Here is a 17,821-nt window from a genome sequence, read left to right on the forward strand (position 1 = left end):
CGCTGGCCCGCGGGGCCGGCGTCTGCCTCAGAGTCCGGCCCCTACTTCCAGCCGTTCTGTTCTAACTCCTGGGCGCCTGAGTCCTACTGTGGCTGGTGCCCCAAGTCAGCCGAGGGGGTGGCCCCCACACAGACCCCTACCAGGGCCGTGGGCACCGGGCACTCCACTCACTGTCGCTCCCAGGCCCACCCCTCCCCTCGCGGACCTGGTCCTGGGACCCACGGGTGCCCGTGGCTGTGAGGACGGTGGCACTGTCCCCAGTGTGGCCGAGCTCCTGTCCTTCACCCTCCGCACCCACGGGGACGGTGCCCGGCCCACCCAGCACTTGGTTCACGGGCAGGGGACCCCGCTGTGTCCTCTGTACCTTGTAATCGCCCCTGGCAGGAGGCGGCCAGTGCGCTGGGAGGGGCCTCAGCCGCTGTGCTGGGGGGAGGGGCACTGCCGTGGGCATCCTCCTGGGAGCCGGGCGGGCGGGACGGAGCCGGGCACCCACCCCGAGGGGCCCCGGGCTGCCTGTGGCCGCATCACGTGCCGTCTGGCTGCGGCTCTGGCCCAGCCGCGTCGCCGGTGAGCCCGGGACGTGCTCCCGCTGCTGCCGGAGTGGCACAAAGGACAATTGTGCCCACAGATGCCCGGTGCCCCACGGCTGGGCTCGGGGGCAGGGCCATTGTCGGGATGCAAATGGGGGCTTTCTGCGGATGCTAATGCGCAGGTTGGGTGCGGGGAGAGGCCTCCTCCGTCGGTGACTGCGGAGCCGGCGCTGCGTCCATTCAGCCGTGCGTTGCCCGGCGCACAGCGCGCCCGCCGCATGCTGATGAGGCGTCCGTGCCCGGAAGGTCGGCGCCGGGCGTGTGGCTCTGCACGGCTGGTTCTCTTCCCCAGCGCGGGCAACCCATCAGCCGGCCCTCCACGGCCCAGCTCCCTGTGGGGCGCCCGCAGCCCTGCTCGGTCCGACGGCTGAGCCTGGCAGGTGTACTTGTGGGCGAGCGGACAGGAGGGTCAGGCTGACGCCACCCCCTCCCGCAGACGCACGCCCCTCACCTGCACGGAGGGCTTCATGGCAGTTGTAGGAAAACTGGGACCCAGAAGCCCAGCAGCTTTGGAACATGGTTTTAAAGTTGTCGTCTCCATACAATGGAGTCCTCCTCACACACAAACAGAAATCAACTATGCAGGGCCCTGGCCCGTGTGGCTCAGTGGATAGAGCATCGGCCTGTAGACGGAAGGGTCCTGGGTTCGATTCTGGTCAAGGGCACAGGCCCGGGTTGCGGGCCCGATCCCCAGTGTGGGGCGTGCAGGAGGCAGCTGATCAGTGATTCTCTCTCATCATGGATGTCTCTCTCTCTCTCTCTCTCTCCCCCTCTTTCTCTCTCTCCCTCTCTCTCTCTCCCTTCCTCTGTGACATCAATAAAAATATATTTTAAAAAAAGAAATAAATGATTAATGTGCATGATAGCCTGGGTGAATCTCAAAATAGTAATTATTATTTTTTATTGATGAGAGAGAGAGAGAGAGAGAGAGAGAGAGAGAGAGAGAGAGGGGGAGAGGTTTGTTGTTCCACTTATTGATGCATTCATTCGTGGATTGATTCTTGTATGAGCCCTGACGGGGGATCAAACCTGCAACCTTGGTGTGTCCGGATGGTGCTCTAACCAGCTGAGCATCGGCAGGGCTCAGAATAAATATGAGTGAGAAAAGCCAGACTAAAAAAAAAGAGTACAAACTCTCTTCTTTTACTCGTATAAAACCCAGAAAATGCAGACCTTTGTAGAGGGACAAGTTCAGTGGTCGCCTAGGGATGGGGGAGCCTGGGGACAGTTTTGGGGAGGCGTCCGCGGGACACAGGAAACTCAAGTGTTGGGGGGGGGGGGGTACGTCCATGACCTTGACTGTGGCGATGGTCTCATCTTGTGTCAAAAGTGACCAAATCGTACACTTTAAACGCGTGTAGTTCGTTACGTGTCCATTCTGCCTCCACGAGAAAAGCATACAAAATAAAAATATTTTGCAAAGCAAGAAAAGAACCAGAAATCCTTCTGGGAGCAGAGCTGCCCCTCGTTTCAAAGAGCCAGGGCTAATTTTATCGCCGTGCTGCACAGCTCTTGTAAATCATGGGGAGAAAGGGCCGGAGCCGGGAAAAAGCAGTTCCCAGGAAAGGAAATACCGATCAGTCTTAGGGATGAAAAGATGCTGATAAGTGGCATTATGATAAGAGAAATACAAATCCAGGCGCTGGGATTTCTTACTTATCTGATTACTAAATACGAAAGCATCTGATAGCGCCCTCGGGGTGGGCGCACCCCAGGCGCTCCTGTGGGAAAGCGCGTACGGGGGCGACCGCCGGGGAGGCCCGCACGGCCACTTCCGTGAAAGGCAGACGCGGACGCCCTTTGACCCGCGCCAGAAGCGTGTTCTGCCCCGACATTGCACGTTTGCTCAGGGGTCCGTGGCCGGGACACCGATGCGTGTGCTTCTTGAACAGCAGACAGGAGCCAGCCCCACCCCCACCCCACCCCACGCCCGTTGTGCAGGTCCGTCGCTCCGCACCCATTAAAACCGCACTGTCCCGCCCTGACCGGTGTGGCTCAGTGGATAGAGCATCGGCCTGCGGACTCAAGGGTCCCAGGTTCGATTCCGGTCAAGGGCATGTACCTTGGTTGCGGGCACATCCCCAGTAGGAGATGTGCAGGAGGCAGCTGATCGATGTTTCTCTCTCATCGATGTTTCTAACTCTCTATCCCTCTCCCTTCCTCTCTGTAAAAAATCAATAAAATATATATTTTAAAAAAACACAAAACCGCACTGTCCCCTCTGCCTGGGGAAAGACACCCCTGAGGTCTGGCCCCCGGAATAACAGCGCCCGGGGCCGGAGGACCAGGGCCCTGTCGCCAGGCGTGCGCGCGGGGTGTCTGCAGAAGGGGGGGCCGCCTGCCCCTCTGTGTCCCGGGACAGACCCGGGGACGGGGAGCTGTCTCCTCGAAGGTGAAATGTCAGGGTGAAGCTCTCCGTCCCCCGAGCCTGTGCCCGTCTTCATGGGCCCCGGACCCCTCGTCCGTCCGCTTTTTGTCGTTTGCTGGGAATCAGTTTGCCGCGTCTCGGGGTAATTTATTCGCTGCGATTTCACCCTCCGGGGTTTCAGTGGTGTCGCCACTTGGTAGAAACACATTTCCTCCTGATGATTTTATGTTCTTCTGTAGCCGTTGCCTCTTTTTTTTTTTCTCCTCCTTTGAGCTTTTATTGTTTTGGTTTTATTTTTTAAAAAGAAAAGAAAACGACACCACACTCATGAGAGATTTATATTTCAGCCGGCACTTACGCTCTCGTCAGAACGCCTCCTCTCTGGCTGGTCTTGTTTTCTGTTCCCCGACGTGGCCCTGGTGTTTGTCAATTCCCTCTTCCTGGGTAACTGTGTCCTTCCTTTAAACCTAACGCAGAGAGATGCTTAGTTCGTTTAGTTAAAGCCTTTCTTCTAAAAGGCATCTCAAGGCTATAAATTTTCCTCTGACGGCAGCGTTAGCTGTGACACAGAGCTCTTACTATGAAATACGTCCCTTTTCATGGCTTTCTCGGCGGTTTTTATTTTGTGTTTTGATTTTCCTCTTTGATCTGTGGTGCTTTTAAGAGATGTTTTCTTAATGGTTAAGCAGTCCGCTTTTTATCACCGTTATTTATTTCTGACTTAACTGGCGAGCATGTGGCCTGTGACATTGCTTTGGGAAACGGAGGTTTTCTTTGTGTCCAAGGGCAATAATAACACCCTTACTTCTGTGAGTGGTCATGGACTTACGTGGAGAAGGCATGTTCTCTCTTGGTAGAACACCAACCGTTATTGGCATGTACAGGCCAAATGCATGTAGCATGTACGTGCAAACGCATGAGATGATTATTCATGCACAGATGCACATGCTTACTCATTGCATCCCTCAGATTGGCTCCAACCTTCCTTACGACGATTATTATTGTTATTTTTTATCTAATGTATCTGCTGCCGAATTCGGAGCCAGGAAAACAAAATCCCGCCTTCACAGCTACGTGTCTAGGCGTCCAGTGGCGGGCGTGGGAGCGGTTTGGAGCACAGCCTGCTGGCCCAGCCCCTGGGCTGAAGCCCGGCTCTGCCCCTTCTCCTGTGTGACTCTGGGCAAGCGTCTGCCCTCTCTGTGCCTCAGTTTCTCTATCCGTGAAACAGGGATTCCAACAGGGCCGCTCCCAGGACTGTCGTGTTGACGGAGTGAGTCAACACGCCTCGGCCCCAGGTCTGTGTGGCACCTGCACCCCCGTGTCCCCATCTTCTGCTCTGACCTCCCCTCCCCTCCCCTCCCCTGCCAAACAGCCCACATGCCACCGGCTCCTCATGCCACCGATCTCAGGGCTGGTGTCTCTCTCTCTTTGTTGTTGCTAATCCTCACCTTCCGATATCTTCCCATTGATTTTTAGCGAGAGTGGAAGCGAGAGGGAGAGACAGAAATATGGATGTGAGAAAGACACATGATTGGTCACCTCCTGCATGAGCCCTGACCAGGGCCTGGGCTGGGGAGGAGCCTGCAACGGAGGTACATGCCCTTGACCAGAATCGAACCGGGACACTTCGGTCTGCAGCCCGACGCTCCATCCACTGAGCCACGCCAGCTAGGGCAGGGCTGGTCTCTCTCGAAAGCTTTCTTAAAGCGACATGACCACGTACGGCTCACACGCCTCCCTCTACAGGTGTAGGGAGCGTGTGTTGTGCGGTCCTTCGTTGGCCTGGCCCACACCCCTCTGAGCTGTTAAAATCCTCACGCTGGGCCCACGGGACGCCAGGAACCGAATGCCCACGATCGATGGGGGCTCGGCGTTCATTTCCAAACACGCGGGACCGTGGGACACGTGCTTGTCTGCATCCTCGCCCCCCCCCGCCCCCCGTGGGCTCACATCAAGGCCCTGTCTCCCACCAAAGTCACCTGTGAGCTGCTGGGGTGGAGCCTCCTGTGAGCCTGGGGGGTGGAGTTGGCCCAGGTGTGGCTGGTGGGAGCACGGGTGAGGCTGGTGGGAGCACGGGTGTGGCAGGTGGGAGCACAGGTGTGGCTGGTGGGAGCACAGGTGTGGCAGGTGGGAGCAAGGGTGTGGCTGGTGGGAGCACGGGTGAGGCTGGTGGGAGCACAGGTGTGGCAGGTGGGAGCACGGGTGTGGCAGGTGGGAGCACAGGTGTGGCTGGTGGGAGCACAGGTGTGGCTGGTGGGAGCACGGGTGAGGCTGGTGGGAGCACGGGTGTGGCTGGTGGGAGCACGGGTGTGGCTGGTGGGAGCACGGGTGTGGCAGGTGGGAGCACGGGTGAGGCTGGTGGGAGCACGGGTGAGGCTGGTGGGAGCACGGGTGAGGCTGGTGGGAGCACGGGTGTGGCAGGTGGGAGCACAGGTGAGGCTGGTGGGAGCACGGGTGTGGCAGGTGGGAGCACGGGTGTGGCTGGTGGGAGCACGGGTGTGGCAGGTGGGAGCACGGGTGTGGCTGGTGGGAGCATGGCTACTGCACATCGTCCATGTCAGGGCTCTGGCTCTCCTGCGCCGTCCATTGTCTCGTCTCGTCAGCCGTGGGCGGGGCCTCGCACCAGCGATATTTGGGGCCACACCGGCCTTTGTCGAGGGGCTGCCGGTGGGTCGTAGGCTGTTCAGCATTACAAGCCCGTCGGGGTCCCGGCAACAACCGCCCCCCCCCAGGTTATGACAGCTAAACTGTCTCCAGGCATCACTGAATGTCCCTGGGGGGGGCGCAGAATCCCCCCAGTTGAGAACCACTGGGCTAAACGGATGCCCCAGGGTTTGTGGTTTTTTTTTTTTTTAAATATATTATTTTTATTGATGTCAGAGGGGAAGGGAGAGGGAGAGAGAGAGAAACATCCATGATGAGAGAGAATCATGGATCGGCTGCCTCCTGCACGCCCCACACTGGGGATGGAGCCCGAAACCTGGGCCTGTGCCCTGACCAGAATCGAACCGTGACCTCCTGGTTCATAGGTCAACGCTCAGCCACTGAGTCACACCGGCCACAGGGGGGTTAGAGGTTTGGGTACCCGGTTTCTTGGGGATAATGTTGAGCTACGGGGAAGGAGACCAGGTGTGCTTCGCTCGCCGTGATGGTGGCCCCACTGGCTCCCCGTCTGTGTACCCCGACACTGGTTTTCGGAGCCCCTGGAGGGGACGTGGTGCTTGGCTTTGCCCCAAACTGTTGTGCTGTGTTTGCTGGAAAAGGCAGGTAGCACGCGCCCCCTCGGTGGGGACTGCTAATCCGACCCCCGACCCCACCTGGTCCCTGCCCGTTGGCATGACGATAGCCCTGGCGTGGCGGCGGCCTCCCTGCGGATCCAGCCCAGGCCGGGACGCCTTCCGCCCCCACGTCTCCGGGTCCCCTTCTGAGCCGGACACGGCCCGGCTGCGTCTTCGCGGCGTCGACGTCTCAGAGGGTCCCCCGCCCGTCTGAGGTCTCCTGGCGGCAACACTGAGTCTGAGCGTCCGACCGCGTGACCAGGCGTGATTCTCAGAGTCGCCTCCCGGCCCCCCCCGCCCCGCGATGCCATCTGGCCGTCGCAGGTTCCTCTGACCCCGTCCAGGGTTCCCAAGCTGCACCCCGTCCAGGGTCCCGCGGAGCCGACCGCCGTCTTGCCCGGTAACCAGTGAGCAGGCACGTGAGGAGCTGAGGCTGGGAGACGCTTGCTCCTCCGCACGCAGCGTCCAGGCGAGGCCTCCCCCGTGAGGCCCCAGGAGCTGGGCTGTGCTGTGACGGGGACAAAGGCTGATGTGGCTCCGGCCCCTCGCACCCGCCGCGAACAGTCAGACAGCCGGACAGTCAGACAGTCGGACAGTCAGCAGGAGAGCGGGCCCCTCGCACCTGCCCGCGGACAGTCAGACAGTCGGACAGTCGGACAGTCAGACAGTCGGACAGTTGGACAGTCGGACAGTCGGACAGTCGGCAGGAGAGCGGGCCCCTCGCACCCGCCGTGGACAGTCAGACAGTCGGACAGTCGGACAGTTGGACAGTCGGACAGTCGGACAGTCGGACAGTCGGACAGTTGGATAGTCGGACAGTCAGACAGTCGGTAGGAGAGCGGGCCCCTCACACCCGCCCGCGGACAGTTGGACAGTCGGACAGTCGGACAGTCGGCAGGAGAGCTGGGCCCCGGGTTGGAGCCTTCTCCGCCCTCGGTCATTCCTATCGGTTTCTCTCTGCCGGGCGTCGTGTGGACAGCCGTCGTCCTTGGCCGTCCTTCGTGACCTCACCTGGGTGGCCCGGGCGTGGCGGGGGGCGGGGGGGCGGGGAAGGGGGGAGCCCTGCACGCGCTGGCCGGTCCGCGTCCCTGCGACGGGCTCACGGCTCCTGTTCGAGAATCTGTCCCGGTGCCTCATGACTCAGGCCCGTGCTATGCCCGCTTGACCCAGCCCTACGAACCGGCCGTGCCCGGGCCCCGGCTCCTTTGAGTGGGGAATGAGCTCATTGGAAACCTACGTTGGGGCGCTGGGGGGGCTCATGGCTGGCAGGGCTCTGCTCCCCGCGGCCCCAACTGGCTCTCCTCCTCTGAATCCTCACCCAAGGGTGTTTCTCCACTGGTTTCTAGGAAGTGACAGGGAGGCAGGAGGGAGGGAGGGGGAGGGGGAGAGAGATCAGAATGAGAGGCACATCGATTGGTTGCTTCCCGCCAGGATCAAAGCTGCGACCAAGGTACGTGCCCTTGACCGGAAATCAAACCTGTGACCCTTCAGTCCTTGGGCCGACGCTCTAACCACTGAGCTTAGTCCATTTTTAAAAGTGAATCTTTGCATCTCTGGACACTGATGTGCAAGAACAGGGAAACCCCGCCCCCTTTAACCAGCCCCCAGCCCCGAGGGAAACGCTGAAACGGCCCGGGAACCACAACCAGGACGGCGGCGCCAAGACGTCCCCACGCCGACGGTCCCGCCCCACACGGGTCCCCTGTGGGCCCTGCAGAGCCACACCCTCTCCCCTCCTTATCCCTGAGACCACCCGTCTGATCGCCAGTTCCCCCAGCTTGTCATTTCTAGAATGTTCCATCCGGGCACGCACACAGCCCAGGACATTGGGACGGGCGCTTTGGACTTTGCATCACTCGTAAGATTCATTCGGGCCGTCGAGGCCCAGTCGGCGCTTGCGTTACCGAGGGAGCTCCGTGGCGTTGGCGTTGGCCTTGGCGTTGGCGTTGGCGTTGGCGTTGGCGTTGGCGTGGCACAGTCGGCGTGACCATTCGCTGTGCACATCTGGGCCGCTTCCTCTTGGGGCTCCTCCACTCTGTGGTCGGCTGAACAGGCCCCCGAAGCATCTGGGTCCGAACTCCCAGACCGAGTGCCTGTGGCCTGCGTGGCGGGCGGAGAAGGCCCTGCGTGTGCCAGGCCCACGGGCACCCTCAGAGGAGGGAGGCAGAGGGAGGTGACAGCACAGAAGCCGGGAAGAAGGTGCCACGCGACCTGAGGGAGGGTCATGGGCTCAGGGGGTGTAGGTGGCTCCCGGGCCAAAAGGCGGGGACACGCTCCCTGAAGGCCCCCCAGAAGCCCCCCGGCCGGGGTTTCAGCCCCCTAAGAGTCCGCTCGGGCGCTGGCCTCGCTGTGAAGGAACACGCGTGGGCCGTGCTAAGCCCCCGCGTGGGGGGTGGTCCCGTGGCAGCAGTGGGAGGCGGAGACACGGAGAAAGCGGGTCGGGTCGCAGGTGGACGCTGGGAGCGGAATCGCTGAGTCGCGGGCGTTCACGTTCACGTTCCCCCGTGGCTGCACCCTCCCCCCAGCGACGCACGGAGACCCCGTTTCTCCGGGTCCTCGCCGGCGCCTGGCGGCCCTGCTGTCCGTTTCCTCTCCCACAGGCCAGGTGTGAGCGGTGAGCACCCCCCGCCCCCGCCCCGCCCTGGGCCTTCCCAGCACCCTCTCCCGCGTCCGACAGCACCATGTTCTCTCAGATCGTTTGCCCGCTTTCCAGTCGGGCTGTTTTGTGGATATTGAGTTTTGCGACGTCTCTATGTTCTGGACACTAGTCTCAGGTCAGACGTGCGGTCGGAAAAGGCTTTCACCCGCCCTGTAACTGCTTTCTCCATCCTCTGGGCAAATACTTCTAATTTCGATTAAGTCCAACATAACCTCTCGATGGCTTGTTCTCTCGGGATCAGGTCTAAGAATTCTCTGCCTCCCCCTGGATCCTGAATGTTTTCTCGATCGTTTTTTTTTTTCGTTGTTAACAGCTTCATTCAGGTGTCATTCATGCACCACGCAATTCACCCCTTTAAAGTGTGCAACTCAGTGGTGTTTCGCATGTCTCCAGGGTTGTGCAAACGTCCCCATGATAAGTTTTAGGCAAGGGTGACCCCAGGAGCACGAGCCCCCCCACTTCTGGGTGGCCGGCGGCCCCTGGAGACACCAGGGCCCACGCCCTGCAGCGGGGCCCTCCGTCCCCGTGGGGAAGGGGGCGGGGAGGCAGGAGCTCTGGACATGTGGCTGGTGAGTGCTGGGCAGGCTGTGATTCAGCACGGGAGACGTGCCCTGCAAGGTCCTGGGCTGTTTATCTCATCTCCCTGCAGAGGAAACGTGGCTAAGCCATCAAAGACCTTTCCCAAGGCCACGTGCTCGGAAGGGGCACGTTCAGGATCTGCGGGAGCCTGGTCTGGGACTGCGAGACCGAGATAAGGACCTGGATTTATGACGCAGGCAGAGGGGAGCCCCAGGGGGCTCAGGCTGGGGAGTGACAGCGATCAGAGAGAGAGCACTGGACTACAGCTCCCCTCCCCCTCCCCCAAACGTGGCTAAATTCAGCAAAGAGAGGCCAGGCGTCCGGACGGAGCATGAAGAGTGCCCGGCGGGTTCGAGCTCCTACGGCTTCATTCAGCACCGCCTCCGGCCCTTTCTCTCTCTCTTAAAAAAAGTGTATTTTTATTGATTTCAGAGAGGAAGGGAGAGAGAAACATCAATGATGAGAATCATGGATCGGCTGCCTCCTGCACGCCCCTCACTGGGGCTGGAGCCCGCAACCCAGGCCTGTGCCCTGGCCGGGAATCAAACCCTGACCTCCTGGTTCATAGGTCAATGTCCAACCACTGAGCCACGCCGGCCGGGCCAGCCTTTCTCGTCTGCGTCCGAGCCTGTGCCCCCCACAGAGGTGAGCTGGTCGGAGGCGGCAGGTCTGGCTAGAGAAGCCGCCGGAGGGGGAGGGAGAATGACCTGTAGACCAGCAGCGGGAGGACCCGCCACCTGCCCGCTGCTGACCTGTGAATGGGGGCCTGCCCCCCCCCGCAGGAGTCCTTCCTTCGGGGTGGCCCGAGGGCATCCGATCTCATGAGCTGCCGGCAGCACTGGTCACCCCGATGGGGTGGGTACCGGCTGTGTCCGCACCAACACCATTTACAGAGGAGACTGCCCTTCGTCCCTGTGTGTCCTGGGCTCCTTGGCCCTGCGTTGCGTGGCCATCTCGGGATAGGGTTGCTGCTGGGCCCTCTCTCGTGCCACGGAACCGGGTGTCTGTTTCTACGCCATTCCCGCCCCGGGTGAACGCCTGTAGCTTTACAACCCAGTTTGAAACCAGGGAGTGAGATGCCTTGTCAGTGTTTTTAAAGGCTTTTCGCACCCACGTGTGTAGGTGCTCTGCACTGTCCTCATCTGGTTCTGCGATCAGGGAATTCTGTTTTCATAAAATAGAATATTTGGAAAGCAGACCCCCCCTCGCCGACCTCCCGGGAGGTGTGCTGTGCCGTTGTCATCCATTCTCCTCTGAAACTCGGGGAGACAAACCACTCGGGCCCGGGAAGTCCTCTTCCGGGATTTCCCCACATCAGTCCCCGGCTTAGCAACGCTCCCGTGGCCACTGCCCATGGCGGCGGGTGAGACACAGTCTCCGCTCATCCTTCCCGCCCGCCCGCCCGCGCCCGGCCGGCTCCCCTTGGCCCCCGTGTTCCCTCCGTGTTTGCGAGGTCACCGCCTTCTCCCGGGGCCACGTCCTGCGTGTCTGTGTTTGGGTTCCCATCTCTGTGGAACCCCGGGAACCGTACCCCACACCCCAGCCAGCCGCCCGGCCACCGCCAACGTGGGCCCTGAACCCAGACCCGAGGGTGCCGCCCACTTGGGCTTGTACGTTTGGCCAGTTTTCCCCAAATTTCTGTCCTGTGTTCGGGTGCCTTCCCGGGGGCAGGTCCTCGGGGAGCACCTGCTCCCGCTGAGGTTGGCCATGAACTTCCCGGTCCGATGGTCACCGTGTCGCTCACGAAGGCGGCCGGCCTTCACACAGCCCGGGAGGAAGAGAGCAGGAATCTTTAAATCACCAGTGTCACGTCCTTACCAGGTCCAGGGCTCAGGACGGTACAGCGGGCCCTGCCTCGTGCGGAGTGCATGTGCGGTCTGTGCTGTTTGGTGAACCTTGTTTTAGTCCTCATCCTAGGATAGATTTTTTTATTTGAAAGAGAGAGAGAGAGAGAGAGAGAGAGAGAGATCTATGTGCGAGAGAAACGTCAACCGGTTGCCTCCCATCCACGCCCTACCAGGGACTGAACCCACCACCGGGCACATGCCTGACCGGGAATCGAACCTGCGACTTCCGTGGACAGGTTGTAGCTCCACCGGCCGAGCCCCACCGGCCGGGGCTCCCTGCTGGTGCTTTCAGGGTTTGGTGATTGCGAGCGAGTCGTTCTCTGAGGAGGGGCCCTGGCATGACCGCGTGCACCTGCAGTTGGGCATCGCCTTCTGGTCTCCGTGCTTCACTTCTCCGAGTGAAGGGTGCACACCAGCGGTTCCCCGCGTGGGGCCCACGCCCACAGGGGGGCCATGTGACTTTTAAGGGGGGCAGTTCGGGAGCGAGTTATTCACAGCGAGTTTCTTGCATTTCTTGGGGTCCTAGGGGCCTCGTATATACTAGGAAAATATGAATAGATATTGTGACACATTTGTGCATTTCAGTTCTCTATGTTTTGAAACTTTGCTATTTTTTCCTATCACTTCATATTATTATTATTTTTTAACAATTTCTTAGCGATTTCTTCCCCAGGACTCCCACTGTCCTTCCGTTCCTTGATTTCTCTCCTTCGTGGCTGCCATGTTCTTGGGAAGCTCGTTTGGACCAAGTTCATGGCCTTTGAGGCTTCCTCCACGTGAGCAGGAGTTTGCTTTTTGAATAATAAGAATTATATGTCACGGGGGGCGGGGCATAGTTAGAGACGCCTAGGTGGGCATGGCCAAGAAAAGGTGGGGACCACTGGGCTAAGCCTCCCTGCCACCGCAGGCCCGTTGTCCCCACCGCTTTCAAAATGTGGTTCCTTCCACTGCCTCCTCCGCCCACTGCGCTCCCGCTGGGGGGGGGGGGGGGGGCGGGGGGATGAGGGGTCACTGGCTGTTCTTCAGCAGTCGCTCGCCGGCTGCCAGCCCCTTCCCCCGAGAACCCCCTCCCCCGTGCGTCCCTCCCCTGCATATCCGCTGGTCCTAGAACTCCCATCTTGCGGTTCTATTCCTTACGGTTTTGGAAAATGTTATGCCCGGTTGCCCCGGTTTCTGCTGAGACATGAACCGTCCTCCAGAGCCGTGCTCCTCTCTGCGCACCACGCCGTGGCGTTCGTGCATGTCCTCCCTCCGTCCTCAGGCGCCTGTGGTGCGCCTCGGGCAGCTCGCCTTGGCCTCGTGCTTGTCTTCACTCAGCGCCGAGGCTCCGTAGCCTCACCTCGGCCACCGAACGTGGGAGCGCCCATCCGCCCCTCCGGCCACGCGTGTGTTTTCGTGCCGAACTGCCTACTGTGGTTGGATCGTCTGGTTCAGCCCGGTCCGTCTCTGTCTCCTGTGCCTTAGGGCCCTGTTGTCACTTGCGTGTGTGACTTCCGTTCTGTTAGGATTTTTATCGTGGTTGAGCCCTCGGCCATGATGGCCGTCCCTCGTCGTCCTGGCGACACCGTTCACTGTAGGGGCCCTTCCTGCCTGCGCGGGGTGGCCGCACCGGCTCCGGAGCTCGGCGCTGCGTGTCCCCTTTCCCCACCCTGGTTCCTGGGACCTGTTTGTGTCTGTGGGTCTATAACGTGTCCATTGTGGGCGTGCGTCCTTGGTCCCTGCTCCAGGCGATCTGGCCGTCTCTGCTGCTTTGTTGAGTGTTTAATTCACTTAGAGTTAATGCAGTTACTGGTGTGTGGCAGGATTCACATCTGCCATTTGCTCCTCATCTGCTGTTCGCCTCGTGCCTCTTTGTGCCCCTCTCCCCCCTCCCAGGCCTCCGGCGGGCTGAACAGATACGCGTCGGCGTCCCTTCTGATTCCTGGGCTAGTGTCCTCTTTGCACAGTCGCTTTCTTAGCAGCATGATCCGGGGATCATGGTAAACACTTTCACCGAAGACGAGCTGCCTCAGGTTCACACTCCCGCTCCCCCGATGCCTTTGTCCCTCTCCCCCTATCCCCCGGGGACTCTGATTGCACATCCGCAGTCACCGGTCAGGCCGCCCGCAGGCTCACGCACCTCATTCTTTCTCTTCCCTGATCTGGAGAAGGAGCCATCCTGGTGGGTCCACCGCCAAGTCCACCGGTCCGTTCTCTGTTCCACCCGCTCACCCCGCTAGGCCGCCCCCCAGGCTTCCATCGCAGTGTCTGTGCGTTTCGACCCCAGGAGTTCGGAGAGGTTTGCTTTATAACCCCCCTCTCCCTGGCGGTGTCTCCACTGGGTGCGTCCCTGTCATTACTCCCTTTCCTGCTTCAAACGCTGCTTCTTCGAGGCCCTCGGCGCAGGTACGCTCGCTGCTCTGAAGTCTCGGCCCCTGAGGCTGAGGTTCGGCCCTGCAGAGCGCATTTCTGTGGGCTGCTCCTCACTGCGCCTGTGAATTATACCCCCTGCTGCCTCACACGTCTCAAACGCTGGGTGTGCCCGACCGCTGTGGCTCAGTGGTTGCGTGTGAACCCACGAATCGGACAGGGCACAGGCCCGGGTTGTGGGCTCGCTCCCCAGTTGGGGCCATGCAGGAGGCGGCCGCTGAACACTTCACTCTCATCCTGGATGTTTCTATCTCCTCCCGCCTTCCTCTCTCTGAAATCAATATAAACATCAACCACCACAAAACCCCGACTCCTGTCCTGTCCCCGGGAGCTGGGGCTCCCGTCCTCCCTCCAGGCCCCGGCGCTGCGTGCTGGCCTGTGAGACGCGCCGCCAGGCCTGGCTCTGCAGTCCGTCTCCGGCAGCGGCGGCCGCTGATGAGTCGGCTCGAGTGTTTTAAATCCTTGTTTGTGTGAGTTTAGCCCTGGCTTCCTCGGTGTCACCACTGGATCATGGTCAGACGGATGGCTCAGAAGTTTTGTCTGACTCTGGAGCCAGGCCCTCTACCAGGTACTGAGGTGAGAGGTCGAATCCCGGCAGCTCACGGGTCTCTCTGGCCTGTGCTTCCTGCGGCGCAGGGCCTCACAGCGGCCAGGGAGAGACGGGGTGCAGGGTCCCCTCTGGCCTCAGCCGGGAGTGTGTGCAGCCTCCAGGCCTCAGGAACCCCTGGAAGTCCCTCCAGTGGCCGTGACGTGGGCTCCCGGCGATGGCCACTGAGGTCACGATGGTGTGTGGGGTTTGCCCAGAACCCCCATCTGTGGGTGCAGGTGCTGAGCTGAGTGTCTGCGAGGCTGCTGCGCCCCCGGGCGAGGGAGGAGGCAGGGGGCAGCCCCACGAGACATCGCCCCAGGCCCCGCTGTTCTTAGCGAGGTGCCCACGGTGTTGGAGGTTTTTCTTGGATGAACACATTTCAACCTGCTCTGTGCCTCCGGTTAACTTCTGGATCCTGAAATGGCTGCTTCTGACAACATTGTTCATGTGACCGCTGCTCTCTAGGGAGTTTGTTGGGCCGAGGTGTGTGTCCATCATCCTGCCGGCTCAGTGGTGGTTGTGTGTCTCTAGGACAGTGATGGCGAACCTTCTGAGCTCGGCGTGTCAGCGTTTTGAAAAACCCTAACTTAACTCTGGTGCCGTGTCACATATAGACATTTTTTGATATTTGCAACCATCGTAAAACAAAGCCTTATATTTTTGATATTTATTTTATATATTTAAATGCCATTTAACAAAGAAAAATCAACCAAAAGAACGAGTTCGCGTGTCAGCGCTGACACGCGTGTCATAGGTTCGCCATCACTGCCCTAGGACATGGACCCACTTCAGTCCCGACCGCACGGAGAGGGTCTGAGGGCCGTGCCCTGCCACAGCCGCCCGTCCCAACCCTCTGCGCCCTCGTGGGGAACGAGCTCCAGGGCTTTCTGCTTTCCCATCTGTGTGATTCCGTGTGTCCTTGACCGCCCATGTGATTGCTTCCTAGTGACAAAAGATGTTGTGTTTGTTCTAGAAGCTCCCAGCAGTGTCCCCCAGACCCACTCAGTGTCCACCCACGGAGTTCACACCCTTCCCTCCAGCGCTGCCCGTCCCTGTGTGTGTGTGTGTGTGTGTGTGTTCCCAGCCGTGTCCTCTGCACACGTGGACACTATCCCATGGCCGGCGCCAGGCCCCTTTCTAATATCTCATCCTTGCGCGTCAGGCTGGGCTGCACAACCTGGGGGATTGTATTTATTTATTTTTTAACCTTGGGTTTTTTTTTTTGTTTTTTTTTGCACATTTTTGGAGGCATATCCTAAGGTGAATTCCTAGAGCTGGGCCTGCTGGGTTGAAAGACAAACGCACCCTCAGTTCTGTGAAATCGTGCGCATTCCGCTCCGTGGGGCCGGGGCCTGGCGTTCCCGGGGCAGCAGGACCGCACGCAGGCGGCCGCAGGAATGTGAGGGAGACCTGGGGTTTCTGTTGATCTGATAGCGAAAAAATGGCATCTGGACTTTGCTTTTGCTGGCATTTCTCATTTCTGAGCGAAACTGCAAACTCCGTCAGCAGCGGAAGGGCCAGGGGCGTGAATCACCCTCCGAGCTGGTGCTCGGTGGGCCTGTTTCTGCAGCCACCGTGGCTCCTCTCCCTCGGGTGGTAGGTTTGTGGAGGTCGAGGCCACGAGCCTGCAGCTGGCGATGCTGCTGCAGAGCTTCCCTGCCGTTCGGTCAGAGGCCTGTCCAAGTGTGTGGTGCCCCCTGTGCCCCGGGGTGGCTGTCACGGGGCTGCAGTCGAGCGGGGGGCTCGCTCCTGGCCTCTGGGGCTGGAGTCACACGTGGGGGGCCTGGCTCTAAGCACCATCCACAGAGGCCCCTCCCGTCTCCCAGCGCCTGTGCCTGTCGTCCGGGGAGTAGCCGCCCGCGGGCATGTGCACAGGGACTCAGTGGGGCTATTGATGAATAATTGGAGGTAATTGTGTTTCTCCTTAAGCCTGTCCATCTGGGAGAGCTGTCCGGTTCAGAAGCAGTGGTGGCCTCCTGCTTCCTCTCCACGCTCTCCTCCCGTCAGGTCCGCTCAGACCAGGGCTCCACAGGCCCCTCCACGCTCTGTGCTCAGAAGCCGCGCCCGCGAGCAGGTCTGGTCGCAGAGGTCCGGCCGCACTGCCCCTCGAAGCCTACCGGCCGCGGCGCGTTCCGTGAGGGCAGCTCCTGGGTCCCTTTTTCTATTTATTTATTTATTTATATTTTTTGGAAATGCGTGTGTTCAGGCTCTTGATTTCTAACAGGATCGGTTTTAGATGAGCCGCATCCTGCAAGGAGGGTGTCCGTTTCGTCCGTGTTTTCCCATCGTCCCCGGAGGCGGGGACAGGCCGTCCGTGGGGACGTCAGAGCTCCCTCCCAGCCAGAGGCCGGCCCCTCACCCCCCCCGCCCCCCGGTCCTTCCCAAACGTGGGTGCACCCTCTCCGCTCCCGAAAGGGGACGTGGCCTGTTTGCCTTTCCCCATCACCAGGCTTGTGATGCGATTCGACGGGTCTCCTCTCCCGGTTTCTGCCTCATCGTTTTCTGCTCTGGTCGCTGTCATTCCTTCCTCAGACCTCGACGCCGAGCCCCTTCGAGCTCTCCACGCGATCCCGTCTTTCTGTTGTCCTCCGTGAGCCCCAGGCGGGCTTGGCAGGGCCGCTCGGCCCCGTGCTGCTCGCAGACCTTTGTGTGTGTGTATGTGTGTGTGTGTGTGTGTGTGTAGGGCGTGATGTCACAGGAAGGCCACAGTATTCTGCCACCCGTGAGGAGTGAGCCCACGTTGCTGTTGGGTGTGTTATACACAGAGAAGCCATTTTTCGGGCGCTCTGCTCTCTCCACCCCCAATCGCAGACCTTCCTGGGGCTGCTCCGCCCGCTGGGTCTGCCGTGCGACCCTCGTCTGGCGTCTGCGTCCGGTCCGAGGGGCTGCTGTGGTGTTCGCTGCAGTTGCTTGTAATGAACCGAGGCTTTTAGGGTTAATTATAGTCTCCTTATTCGTCTCATTGAATGCTTTTAGAACTAAACGCCTTCCCTGCCTTTGGCATCGTGACCTCTGCTTTCCGGATGTTTCCATGCACGCGGCGAGTCCCGGCCGCTGCCGCGCTTGCCAGCTGTCTCGGTCCCCGCGATGGGGGTCTGGCTTGTTTTTTACGGCGTAGGGTTGGGTTTTACTCGCTGCCCCATGTGAATATACAGAGCGGCCAGAGTACCATGACCACCCCATCGGGACTTCGTTGAGCCACCTTTTGCCTTCAATGCTGCGGCGATTCTTCTTGGCATTGAGTCCACGGGATGTTGAAAGGTGATGCGAGGAATCTGACACCAGGCCTGATGGATAGCACCGTCCAGTTCTGTGAGATCTGATGGTTGTGGAACCAGCTGCCTGGTGGCTCTTTTAACTTCGTCCCACAAATGCTCCATTGGATGGAGATCTGGTGATGGTGGAGGCCACCTGAGCAAGGTGAAGTCTCCCTCATGTTCTTGAAACTATCCCGGACTGTCACACGGCTCTGGTTGTGCTCGCCATGCGCCGGCTCTGCTCT

General features: G+C 60.1%; 1 protein-coding gene and 1 non-coding gene across 2 annotated transcripts in view; one reads left to right on the forward strand and one right to left on the reverse strand.

The window, feature by feature from the left end:
• Positions 1 to 17,821, forward strand: part of KCNQ1 (potassium voltage-gated channel subfamily Q member 1) — a 217,301-nt gene that overhangs the window by 57,310 nt on the left and 142,170 nt on the right. The window lies entirely within an intron of this gene.
• LOC139019164 (small nucleolar RNA SNORA11) lies at positions 16,995 to 17,123 on the reverse strand. Its single transcript, XR_011473050.1, has one exon. It is a non-coding gene; the product is annotated as a small nucleolar RNA SNORA11 (small nucleolar RNA).

Source organism: Myotis yumanensis, unplaced genomic scaffold, assembly GCF_028538775.1.
Source record: "Myotis yumanensis isolate MYYU_CA2020_CCGP unplaced genomic scaffold, mMyoYum1.0.hap1 SCAF_10, whole genome shotgun sequence".
Classification (NCBI taxonomy): Eukaryota; Metazoa; Chordata; class Mammalia; order Chiroptera; family Vespertilionidae; genus Myotis; species Myotis yumanensis.